The following is a 13,237-nucleotide window of genomic DNA, read 5'->3' as shown; positions in this document are numbered from 1 at the left end:
TTAGAAACATTATTTGGGCATATTGGATTGAAACACACTTTTTCTGCCCCTTTAATTACATGAGAAAATGTGCCTCTCCCCCTCACCCTTTTTCCTGTCTATTGTTTCTCTAGCAGGGCGTTGTCCCAGGGACACTGCCAGACCAGTTTAAACTGGCTGCTTTGTCCCTCCTCAATCTCTCATCAGCCCTTGCTAAACTTTAACCCCATGGCGATTTTATTCTGTTTCATGGGATCTGAGCGCTGTTCGGATATATTGAGCGCTCAGATCCAAGCTATATGGGGATAGGTTGAATGTGGGGGTTTTGTTCAGTATAATGGGAATTGTGTATTTTTATGTATTTTTTCTGTTGTTGTAAATGGAGATATTCCCTGTACCTGGAGATAATTAAGTTACCACACCCACTTAAGTCAATAATCTCCAGGATAGAAGAGAAGATAGACCGGCTGCACAGCCTGAATCTGTGGAACTGTTTTGGGCAGGAATGCCATGCTTGCAGTCGGTCAAATAGGACTTCCACCTAACTTTTGAACCACTGGACCAATTTGTATGATTTTGACATATGTTTGTATACCGCTTATGTGAATTGCATGTATGGTTTGGAAGTTATGAATATTAACATACATACAGACCGACACACACAGACACATACATACACACATACATACAGACCGACACACACACATGCACACACACATACAAACAGACAGGCACACATACATACATACAGACAGACACATACATGCATACAGACCGACACACACAGACACATACATACATACAGACCGACACACACACAGGAACACACACATACAAACAGACGGGCACACATACATACATACAGACAGACACATACATACATACATACAGACCGACACACACAGACACATATATACATACAGACCGACACACACACAGGCACACACACATACAAACAGACAGGCACACATACATACAGGCACACAGACAGGCACACAGACACAGACAGGCACACACACACACACACACGCAAAGACACCTACAAACAGACAGGCACACATACATAAATACAGACACAAAGACACATACAGACACACATACATACAGACACACACACATACATACAGACACACACACAAGACACACATACATATAAAAAAACACATACAAACAAACAAACACACACAAAATGTTTAAGTCACCCTCCTGTTTCCTACCTTTTAGGTGCAGGAGGGTGACATTCCCTGGGGTCCAGTGGTGGCTCAGGTTGATGGGAGTCAGAGTTCCCACTTTGACTCCCTCCTCCTTCCTCCCGCACGGTCTGTGTGTTAGCTGGGAGGAGTGACGTGCACTCAGCGCTGACTGGGCCCCTTTACAATCCATATCCATTGGGTGGCCCTGACAGCATGAGCCACCCGATGGACCCCTTGGACGGCGGCCACGGCAGTTTGCCGCACGGGCTGGGGCCACAAAAGATGGAGGTGGGTACCCGGTCGCAGGTGTCCGCAGGGCAGCCGGGCCCCCTGGAGTGATGGGCCTGGTTGCAGCTGCAACCCCTGCGACCGCGGTATGTACACCGCTGCACAGAGCACTGTGTACTGCAAAGAGAGCAAAGAGGAGACCTGTGAGAGCAGGTATTCACACTGAATGGGTAATTTAATTTGCAGTGTGACAGTGTTATTGCTGGAATGTACTACACATGTTCTCTCACTCCCCTCTAACTTTGACTAGTGGCACCTGTGATGATACACAGGTCGGAGAACATGGCAGCCGTCTTAATACAGTTGTAGTGTGGAGCAATAATGTTTTGGGAAATTTGGACTGTATTCTTTTGACCGTTTTGTAATTTATTTACATTCATATATTACTCCCTTTATATTATTACTGTCTTCATGAGATTATTTCAAAGATACAGATAGATGGAGGTGGTGGTGAAGAAGATGCAGAGTGCCAAGACAAGACATCGGGGACACTACTTTGGTACTATGCTCTACCTTTTTAGTAAATAGTTTATATGATGGGCCTTACAAAGTATACTCTGCTCTCTACCTTATTCGCTTTTTGTGGGGCCTCCAGGAAAATAGTTTCAACTAACTGTGATAGAAGCAGCTGCTGTGCTCAAGTTCTCAGATCGGCAAGATTGAGAAACAATAATTGCCTCCTGTGCGGTGAATCAGACATAATGGATTTATCGATAATCCCACTATCTGGAGACTAAATAGTGGTGGTAGCAGTGGTGGAGGTGGCAGCAGTCTTCATGGTCGATGAAGTGGTGTTTAGACTCTCAGAGGCCATGGCATTACTACCGATGGTGGATTGGGGAACATGACTCCCTTCAACACCCCTACCCTTCCTCAATTGCTTCTTTGGAATGGGATGTAACATTAATGATGGTGTTTTTTTTTATTATTAATTTATATTTGGAATATAAATGATTGTGTAAACTAAGACAGCTTTATTCAGTAAAATAGTCTTTTTTGAAAAATGAAATTGGTGCTTGATGGATTTACTACTGTAAAGTTGTTTTGTTTGACTTTAAGCCTACTTTAACCCTACACTGCACACAGGAAATAGTGCACTGCACACTGCACGCACATTTGCACACAGGGCCGGCGCGTCCATAAGGCAGCACAGGCGGCCGCCTTAGGGCGCCAGAGGAGGGGGGCGCAAAAATCCGAATCCCCTGCCTCTAGCTGGAGACTCGGATTTTTAATCTCACCTCTCTCCCTGTAGCCAGCACACAGGAGCCTGGCAGTGAAGTCAGCCGTCCTCCTCTGATGATGTCAGAAGGGGGCGGGACTTCTACTGCTTCCAGACTCCCCAGCGGTCCTGACTATCTGCAGCAGCTCCAGCCTGTCCCAGCCGACCACCAGGGATAAGGTTCTGCCTCCTGGCCCAAGGTAAGCCCCTGGGAGGGGAAGGGGAATAACTTTTAGTATGTTTACTTTTATTTTATTTTTTTAAATCAAAAGTTTTTTTGTTTTTTTTTGCAGCCCCTCTCTACTGCCCCCACTTTACTACCCCTGCCCCCACTATACTACCCCTGCCCCCACCATACTGCCCCTGCCCCCACCATACTGCCCCTGCCCCCACCATACTGCCCCTGCCCCCACCATACTGCCCCTGCCCCACTATACTGCCCCTGCCCCACTATACTACCCCTGCCCCCACCATACTACCCCTGCCCCCACCATACTACCCCTGCCCCCACCATACTACCCCTGCCCCCACCATACTGCCCCTGCCCCCACCATACTGCCCCTGCCCCCACCATACTGCCCCTGCCCCCACTATACACTATACTGCCCCCACCATACTGCCCCTGCCCCCACCATACTGCGCCCCCACCATACTGCCCCTGCCCCCTCTATAGCCCCTGCCCCACCATACTACCCCTGCCCCCTCTATAGCCCCTGCCCCACCATACTGCCCCTGCCCCCTCTATAGCCCCTGCCCCACCATACTACCTCTGCCCCCTCTACAGCCCCTGCCCCACCATACTACCCCTGCCCCTTAACAGCCCCTCTATAGCCTCTGTCCCCACTATACTGCCCCATGTGCCCCTCTCCAGCACTTCTACTTCCCTCTATAGCCCCTGCCCCCACCATTCTGCCCATGCCCCCTCTACGTCCCTCTATAGCGCCTGCCCCCACCATACTGCCCCATGTGTCCCTCTACAGCACCTCTATAGCCCCTGCCCCACCATACTGACCCTGTCCTCCTCTACTGCCCCATGTGCCACTCTACAGCACCTCTATTTCCCTCCATAACCCCTGCCCCACCATACTGCCCCTCTACAGTCCCTCTATTTCCATCTACAGCCCCTGCCCTGTCTACAGCCCCTCTATTTCCCTCTAAAGCCTCTACCCCACCATACTGCCCATGCGCCCCCTATACAGCCCATGTCCCCCCTCTACAGCCCCTGTCCCCAGTATACTGCCCATGTCCCCCTCTATTGCTTCTGTGACCCCCTCTTTATCCCCTGTGCCTCCTCTATTTCCCTCTACAGACCCTGCCCCCTGCCTCTGCCCCCCTTTCACACGCCTCTACTGCCTCTGTCTCCCCCCTCTACTTCCCCTACCCCCTATACAGCCCCTGTTCCCCCCGTCCCCCTCTCTACTTCCCATTTACCCCCACCATACTGCTCCTGTGACACTGCTTTATTGCCGCAGTGTCCCTCGTTACAGCCTGTGCCCACACCATTCTGCCCCTGTGTCCCCCTCTACTTCCCTTTTCCAACCACATTGCCCATTTGCTCCCACCACAGCCCCTATACTCCCTTCTACATCCCCTAACTCCCTTACTTCACATCCCTTCCACTCCCTTGTACAGCCCCTATTCCCTTACTACAGTCCTTACCCCCACTACAGCCCCTCTCCCCCAATTGCTGCCCATATCCCCCACACTACAGCCCCTGTTCCCACTTGCAGCCATCAACCTACTTCAGTCCCTAACCCCCTACTACAGCCCCAATTCCCCACTACATTTACTAAGCCCCCAATTACAGCCCCTAACTCTTAACTACAGCCCCTGTTCCCCCCCTGTTCCCCTACTACAGCCCCTAACTACTCAATTACAGCCCCTAACTCTCAACTACAGCCCCTGTCCCCCTGTCCCTGGGGGGGGGGGGGGGGGGGGGGGCGCAAAATTCACCTTCGCCTGTGTAGCCAAAAATCTTTGCACCGGCCCTGTTTGCACAGCACACAAATGACTGAACACACTTGGAAAAAAATAACAAGAGGATTTTTTCAACAAATACCTGTCAAACTGTGATTTCAAGCTAGTGTTAAGTGTCAGTGGCTACTAGTAGTAGTCACGGCGGGAGGGGTTGTGGGATGGGCTAGCAGAATTCGTTAAACAGTAGTGTTGGGTTAGCAGAAATCATTAAACAGTTATTACATGGTTGCAATGACTGGTTCCCATGGAAAATAATGGAGCCGTTAGTCAGTACTTTCCTGAGTCTGGCTTTCAGTAGTGGCAGTTGAGAGGCCTCCTATCACTACTGGTAACATTTTGCAGTTGGTAAACAGCTGCTAATCACTATCAGTAGTTGCAGGAATGTTAACAAGTAGTGGTTGACTCGTAAAATGTAGTGAGAACACAGGAAATATTCCAAAACAGACAGATTCCAAAGAGGTCCAGATTTACATATTATGGACCTGTAGGTACAGAATTCTAAGACGCCCTCTGCACCCACATTCAAAAAAGAAAAACACATACAATGATCCTAACCCCCTGACCATCAGTATACAGTGAAAAAAGGGCTACAGATTGTTAAGACACCTTTTGTCTTAATAAGTAAATCACCGTTTAGTCCATCTTCCCCTCTCACCGTATCAAGTCCTTGTTCGTATACTGTATAATCCACGAACCATAACCAGGGGAAGCAGTAATTTCTCGAATAACGATATCCACCAAACGGCATACGTTTCCCAATAATAGTCCTTAAGCGTAAATAAGAATCCCCCCCAATAACGAGACTGAAGCTCCGTGTTGAGGGTCAAAACAAGATCTGAGGACTGGAACATCCAGCCTGCTTTTTATTAGGAAAAGGCACACACAGGGCACTCCCAGGGGGAGGATGATAATAACCAATTATACACAGGGTAACACCCCCACCTCTCCTCCCCTCAGATAACCACATAACACAATTATACTGTACAATATTTTACCCCAGTTCTGGATGTACCCCAAAACCAGGGGGTACACCTTTAAGTCCAGCACCACTTGAAAGGTCTTGGTTAGGGGAACACTCTGTCCAAATCCCAGCCCATTCGGTTAAGGGGTTCGGGAGTTATGGATGATTGAAGTTTTGACCGACTGCACGGATCTTCTAGCCGAAAAGAGTTCCACAAGTTTTGGCCCTGCAGTCGGTCTCCGTTCGCCGGTTAGAATCATACAAAATCCTCATCATCCACAACTATCTCCGAGTTCACTGGATTCCCCACAGCCGATTACAGGTAACTACCGAATGGCTCGTCGTTCGGTAGTTCCAACACGGATTTCTGGGTGTATGGAGGTCTCAGCGGTGTTCGCCTGTTTGGGTATCCGTTTTTAGTTCCACGCGTTCACAGGCAAACACCGCTGTTCGCACGCAAGATGGCCGCGAACACGTGCAAAAGTCCCGAAATGGCGGCCACCCATATGTTAGACATGGAGTTCTTGCGAAATGAGGTGAACGGCTGGAAAACAGGCTGGAACGGTAAAACATGCTTCATAACATAACGAATCAGTCATTTAGACGGATGGTACAAAATAGCCGAATCCACCAAAGCACTAGACAGACGGATGGTTCTGTCACACGGCTCCCCCCTTGTGGAACACTCCGGCAGACCCGGCTTGACCCTGTGGCGGGTCAACTTGGGGATGCCCGGACTAAGAGGTGGTGGATATGTCGGTTTGCCGTGATAAGCCATCCGCATTTCCGTTCAGCTTACCGGGTCTGTAGCTAATAGTAAAGTTGTAAGGTTGCAATGCCAAGCTCCATCTCAGCAGTCTCCCATTGTCGCCTGAGACCCGGTTAAGCCAAACGAGGGGGTTATGATCCGTTACAAGGGAAAACTCTTGCCCATACAAGTAGGGACTTAACTTTTTCAATGCCCAGACTAGGGCTAAACATTCTTTCTCAACTGCCGCATAACTCACTTCTCGGGGTAGTAATTTTCGGCTGAGGTATGCGACAGGATGCTCTCCTCCATCTTCCCCAACTTGGCTTAACACAGCCCCCAGTCCATACATGGAAGCATCTGTGTGAACGAGAAAGCGTTTGTTAGGGACTGGGGCAGCCAAGATAGGGGCATTCACGAGAGCTTGTTTCAGTGCCTGGAACGCAGCTTCACAAGCCGGGGACCGCAGGACCTGCTTAGGCAAATTCTTTTTCGTCAGGTCTGTCAGGGGCTTAGCAATAGAGCTGTAGTCAGGAACGAAACGTCGGTAGTACCCTGCTGTCCCTAGGAAGGCCAATACCTGGGTCTTAGTAGTGGGTGTGGGCCAGTTAGCCACCGCTTCTACTTTGGCGGTCTCTGGTCTCTGGTTCCCACATCCCACTCGGTGACCCAGGTACTGTACTTCTGCCATACCTACATGGCACTTTTCTGGCTTCAATGTCAGGCCGGCGGCCCGAATCTTATCCAGTACCACCCCTATGTGTACCAGGTGTTCCTCCCAGGACCCACTATAGATCGCTATGTCGTCCAAGTATGCACAGGCAAATTCTTGGAAGCCATCCAGGAGTCTATCCACCATCCGTTGGAAGGTAGCCGGGGCATTCTTCATCCCAAAAGGCATGACCCTAAATTGGTACAGGCCAAATGGGGTGACGAAGGCCGACTTGGGGATAGCATCCTCGGCCAGGGGAATCTGCCAGTAGCCCTTACATAGGTCTATGGTGGTCAGATAACGTCCCCTGGCAATACGATCTAGTAATTCGTCTACCCGGGGCATCGGGTAGGCGTCAGTGGTGGTCCGCTCGTTGAGTCGCCTGTAGTCCACACAGAACCGGGTGGTCCCATCTTTCTTAGGTACTAGGACTACAGGCGAAGCCCAAGGGCTGTCAGAGGGTTCGATGACCCCAAGCTGGGTCATCTCCTGTATCTCCTTCCGCATTCCATCTCGGACTGCTTCAGGGATACGGTAAGGCGGCTGTCGTAAGGGGGTCTGTCCAGGGGTCTCTACCTTGTGTACAGCGAGGTGGGTGTAACCTGGCTCCTGGGAGAAAGTTGCTTGTTTCTCCCACAACAACTGTTTCGCTTGGATCCTTTCTGTGGGGTTTAACCTGTCTCCTAACTGTACGAGGGCGGTGAGGTCAGTCTGGGGGTCCCTCTCTAATAGATCAGGGAGAGGCAAATTCTCAGGGTCATCTGTAGCTGGGGCACATACGGCTGCAATGTTCTCCGGTCGTTCTTGATACTCTTTCAGCATGTTCACATGAAAGGATCTCTGGACCCTCTCGTCTGAATAGCTGGCTATCAAATAGGTAGTATCGCAGATCTGCGCTACTATTTTGTACGGGCCTTGCCAAGAGGCTTGCATCTTGTTGGCCTTCACAGGTTTGAGCACTAATACTTTTTGCCCCACCTGGAAGGCTCGCTGTCGGGCACCCTGATCGTACCATCTTTTCTGTCTCCCCTGGGCCGCCTGGAGATTCTCCCTTACCATCAGGGACAGTTTCTCCATGCGGTCCCGAAGTTCCAGAACATATGGCACTATGGGGGTCCCTTCTTGCTTAGTCTCCCCTTCCCAGTGTCCCCGGATGAGATCTAGGGGTCCGCGGACCCGTCTCCCATACAGTAACTCAAAGGGGGAGAACCCAGTAGATTCCTGGGGCACCTCCCGGTATGAAAACAGTAGGTGAGGCAGGAATCTCTCCCAGTCCCTGCAAGTGTCTGTAAAGGTTCTCAGCATCTGTTTGAGGGTACCGTTAAAACGCTCGAAAAGACCGTTAGTCTGTGGATGGTAAGGCGAGCTAAGCAAGGGTTTAATGCCACACACTTTCCACAGCTGCTGGGTGAGCACCGCAGTAAATTGGGTTCCCTGGTCAGAGAGAATCTCCTTAGGGAACCAAACCCTGGTAAAAATCCTAACCAGGGCATCAGCAACCGTCTCTGCCTCTATGTTAGACAGTGCTACTGCCTCTGGATAGCGAGTGGCATAGTCCACTACAGTAAGAATATACTTCTTGCCTGATGGACTAGCCCTGGCCAGTGGACCCACAATGTCAACAGCTATGCGGGAAAAGGGCTCCCCTATAATAGGCATCGATGATAGTTTAGCCTTAGGGTGGTCCCCCCGCTTTCCTACCCGTTGACATGTGTCACAAGTACTGCAATATATCCGCACAGCCTGGTTGAAGTTGGCCCAAAAGAAATTCTGGGAGATCCTATAGGCCGTGCGGCGGGACCCTAGATGTCCTGCTAAAGGGACATCGTGCCCTATCCGCAGAAGCTCCTGCCGGTATTTTGCGGGCACCACCAGCTGGTGATTCTGCGGAGGGGCTATCTTCTTCTGGGAAGGTTTCGGGATTCTGTATAGCCTGTCCCCCACCCACTTATACCGCTCCCCGTCTATCCCTTCCTCTCCAGCATCTGCTCTGTCCCTGTACTTTTGAAGGGTCGGATCGGCCCGGGTTTCCCTCCCAAACTCCTCTGGGGAATCCCAACGTAAGGGGGTCTGAGCTAAGGTGTCAGTCGGGGAAAAGGGTCTTACCTGGGTCTCCTCAGCAGGTGGGCTGGTTCCAGAGGCACGGGTCTGAGAACGAGTAGTCACTGGGTTAACGTCCAAGGGGCCCATCGGAGCATAGGCCGAAACCAAAGGGGCCAAATCATTCCCAAGAAGCACATCAGCGGGCAAGTCTTTCATAACTCCAACATCTACGTGTCTGGCGCCCACTCCCCAATCTAGGTGAACACGGGCAACAGGTAACCGGAATACGGCTCCCCCTGCTACCCTCATGGCCACTGTGTCTCCTGTGTGCTGGTGTTCTGAGACTAAGTTCTTTTGGAGCAGTGTCATGGTGGCTCCTGTGTCTCTAAATCCATTTACCACTCGGCCATTTAGTTTCACAGTCTGCCGGTGTTGCTGGCGATTGTCCTGATGGGCTGCTTGCACCGGGTCGGCTTCGTGCAAGATGCCCCAGAATTCCTCCTGCTCTACACAGTGAGCAGCAGGCTGTGGTGGTCGCTGATTCGTGTTGGCTGGTCTCCTCCAGGACTGAGCTTGGTTGGCGTGGTTCAGTGGACACTCCGGGCGCTTGTGTCCCAACTGTTTGCACAGAAAGCACCGGATGGGTTGGGAATAATCCCTGGCATTAAATTTGGATGGCTGCACATAAGTATTGGTCGGTGGTACTACCGGGTTGCGATGCACTTGGGGTTGGTATGTTGTTGGAATTGGAGGGGCTGCTGGTCGGTATTCCACTCTGGTCGGAACTTTAACAACGGTATTGTCCAGTTTGCGAGCATCAGTATATTCGTCTGCCAACCGGGCCGCCTCAGGTAGGGTAGAGGGTTTTCTATCTCTGACCCACTCCCGGACCCCGGTAGGCAATTTCTCGAAGCAGTGTTCCAGTAAAAATACCTGCAGCACCTCCTCCCCCGATACTGCTTGGCATCCCGCCATCCAGTGGGCTGCAGTACGGTGAACTCTGCAAGCCCATTCCACATAAGAGTCGCCACTTTGCTTGTTGGTTTCCCTGAAGCGCCGTCTGTAAACTTCTGGGGTCACCGCATACCTGGCTAGGAGCGCATCCTTCACTGCCCGGTAGCTGGTGATCTCCTCCTCTGGGATGGCCCGAAATGCGTCACTAGCCCGGCCGGATAATTTCCCAGAGAGGATGGTGACCCATTGATCTGTGGGTACCTGGTGTAGAGCACACTGCCTCTCAAAATCGGCCAGGAACCCATCGATCTCTCCTTCATTCTCAATAAAAATTTTAAATGCAGCAAATGGTACCTTTTTCCTTCCGGAATCGTTATTGGGTACCTCTGCTGCTGCAGCTCCTCTTCCTTGGAGTGCTTGGTGTGCTGCTACTGCGGCTTGCACACGTTCCACAATGTCTGCTGAGGGGTTGGGGCCAAAGTGTGCCAGCCTTATTTGCACTGCCCGGTTAAATTGTATTTCCTCGGGTGTTAAATCCAAACTGCTGGGCACATTAGCGCTCTCCGTTCCCTGTGTTGCATCCATTTCCCTTAGCAAAGCAATAATTTCCCGTTTCTTTAAATTGCTTGCTGATCGACCTCGGCGTTCTATTATGTCCTTAAGAGTAGCACGTCTTAACTGTTCATACTGCATTTCTTTCCTTCTGTGTTGTGGGATTCATCCCGTCGCTTGCCACCAATTGTTAAGACACCTTTTGTCTTAATAAGTAAATCACCGTTTAGTCCACCTTCCCCTCTCACCGTATCAAGTCCTTGTTCGTATACTGTATAATCCACGAACCATAACCAGGGGAAGCAGTAATTTCTCGAATAACGATATCCACCAAACGGCATAAGTTTCCCAATAATAGTCCTTAAGCGTAAATAAGAATCCCCCCAATAACGAGACTGAAGCTCCGTGTTGAGGGTCAAAACAAGATCTGAGGACTGGAACATCCAGCCTGCTTTTTATTAGGAAAAGGCACACACGGGGCACTCCCAGGGGGAGGATGAAAATAACCAATTATACACAGGGTAACACCCCCACCTCTCCTCCCCTCAGATAACCACATAACACAATTATACTGTACAATATTTTACCCCAGTTCTGGATGTACCCCAAAACCAGGGGGTACACCTTTAAGTCCAGCAACGCTTGAAAGGTCTTGGTTAGGGGAACACTCTGTCCAAATCCCAGCCCATTCGGTTAAGGGGTTCGGGAGTTATGGATGATTGAAGTTTTGACCGACTGCACGGATCTTCTAGCCGAAAAGAGTTCCACAAGTTTTGGCCCTGCAGTCGGTCTCCGTTCGCCGGTTAGAATCATACGAAATCCTCATCATCCACAACTATCTCCGAGTTCGCTGGATTCCCCACAGCCGATTACAGGTAACTACCGAATGGCTCGTCGTTCGGTAGTTCCAACACGGATTTCTGGGTGTATGGAGGTCTCAGCGGTGTTCGCCTGTTTGGGTATCCGTTTTTAGTTCCACGCGTTCACAGGCAAACACCGCTGTTCGCACGCAAGATGGCCGCGAACACGTGCAAAAGTCCCGAAATGGCGGCCACCCATATGTTAGACATGGAGTTCTTGCGAAATGAGGTGAACGGCTGGAAAACAGGCTGGAACGGTAAAACATGCTTCATAACATAACGAATCAGTCATTTAGACGGATGGTACAAAATAGCCGAATCCACCAAAGCACTAGACAGACGGATGGTTCTGTCACACAGATATTGTATACATATACAAAGAATATGAGAACAGACAAAAGCTTAGAGGAACTCAGTAACTTGCTTTTTGGTAAATCCCTGCCAAGGTCTCAAAATGGTTTTTGCTCACTTGTGCCATTACAGAGAGAACCAGTTACAAGGCATATCAGGCTGATCCCACTCATAAGGGCAGACCAGAACCGAAATGCCGGCACGAGAGATACAGCAACACTCGATGATCGTTTCAGCCATCTTTCGGCCTCATTACACCCTGTTCCAAATTATTATGCAAATTCTATTTAAGTGTCACAAAGATTAAATATTTTGTTTTTCAGTTTAACTCATGGATGGCATTGTGTCTCAGGGCTCTTTTGATCACTGAAAACAATCTTGGACACCTGTGATAATTAGATTGCCAGGTGAGTCCAATTTAAGGAAAAATTACTAAAGGAGGGTGTTCCACATTATTAAACAGAGCACCATTTTCATGCAATATGGGGAAGAAAAAGGATCTCTCTGCTGACGAAAAGAGTGAAATAGTTCAATGCCTTGGACGAGGTATGAAAACATTAGATATTTCACGAAAACTTAAGCGTGATCATTGCACTATTAAGAGATTTGTGGCGGATTCAGAGCACGGGTTTGTGCAGATAAAGGCACATTGAGGAAGATTTCTGCCAGATTCATGCATCGGATCAAGAGAGCAGCTGCTAAAATACCATTACATAGCAGCAAACAGATATTTGAAGCTGGTGGTGCCTCTGGAGTCCCACGGACATCAATGTGTAGAGTCCTCCATAGTCTTGCAACTGTGCATAAACCTTCTATTCGGCCACCACTAACCAATGTTTACAAGCAGAAACGGCTGCATTGGGCAGAAAAATACATGAAGACTTATTTTCAAACAATCCTGTTCACTGATGAGTGCCGTGCAACCCTGGATGGTCCAGATGGATGGAGTAGTGGACGGTTGGTGGACGGCCACCCTGTTCCAACAAGGCTGCGACGTCAGCAAGGTGGTGGTGGTCAGCAATGTTTTGGGCTGGAATCAGGGGAAGAGAGCTGGTTGGCCCCTTTAGGGTCCCCGAAGGTGTAACGATGACCTCTGCAAAGTATGTGGAGTTTCTGACTGACCACTTTCTTCCCTGGTACAGAAGAACTATGCTTTCCGTAATAAAATAATCTTCATGCATGACAATGCACCATCTCATGCTGCAAAGAATACCTCTGCATCAATGGCTGCTATTGGGATAAAAGGAGAGAAAGTCATGGTGTGGCCTCCATCCTCCCCTGACCTCAATCCTATTGAGAACCTTTGGAGCATCCTCAAGCAAAAGATCTATGAGGGTGGGAGGCAGTTTACATCCAAACAGCAGCTCTGGGAGGCTATTCTGACATCTTGCAAACAAATT

General features: G+C 49.9%; 1 protein-coding gene across 1 annotated transcript in view; it reads right to left on the bottom strand.

The window, feature by feature from the left end:
- LOC134570823 (carboxypeptidase O-like) overlaps positions 1-13,237 on the bottom strand; it is a 467,541-nt gene that overhangs the window by 71,319 nt on the left and 382,985 nt on the right. The gene's annotated exons all lie outside the window — the stretch shown is intronic.

The sequence above is a fragment of the Pelobates fuscus genome, chromosome 8 (assembly GCF_036172605.1).
Source record: "Pelobates fuscus isolate aPelFus1 chromosome 8, aPelFus1.pri, whole genome shotgun sequence".
Lineage (NCBI taxonomy): Eukaryota > Metazoa > Chordata > Amphibia > Anura > Pelobatidae > Pelobates > Pelobates fuscus.
The sequence above is the reverse complement of the archived record's forward strand: the minus strand, read 5'-3'. Positions and strand labels throughout refer to the sequence as shown.